Source organism: Sinocyclocheilus grahami, unplaced genomic scaffold (assembly GCF_001515645.1).
Source record: "Sinocyclocheilus grahami isolate Dianchi unplaced genomic scaffold, SAMN03320097.WGS_v1.1 scaffold740.1, whole genome shotgun sequence".
Classification (NCBI taxonomy): Eukaryota; Metazoa; Chordata; class Actinopteri; order Cypriniformes; family Cyprinidae; genus Sinocyclocheilus; species Sinocyclocheilus grahami.
Genome location: NW_015505919.1, coordinates 70,762 through 71,182, shown reverse-complemented (window position 1 = coordinate 71,182; position 421 = coordinate 70,762).

The window sequence follows — 421 nt, the reverse complement described above, 5'->3', positions numbered from 1 at the left end:
TTTTTTTCCCATGACTAATGCACTATATTACATATCTTCTGAATTCATACTATAGCTTTGTGTGATAAACAGACCAAAATTTAAGTATATTATTCCTTGAAAATCTTCCCCTCTGCTGTAGCTCTCATATCAGATGTAACAGCAATAATCTTTGGTTCGAATTTGACATTTGGTCATGATAAATGCAAGAACCAATTTTGTTGACCTCAGTGGTGTTAAATGGCATTTACAAGCCATTTTTGACCTCATGCAGGTGTTGTAGTCCTTTTGTGTTAACATGAAAGTCAATAAATGACAGCATTGTAATTTTGAAGTGAACTGTCATTTTGAAAGGATAGTTCACCCAAAAATTTCAATTCTGTCATTAATTACTCAATCTCACGTCGTTTCAAACCCGTAAGACCTTCGTTCATCTTCGGAA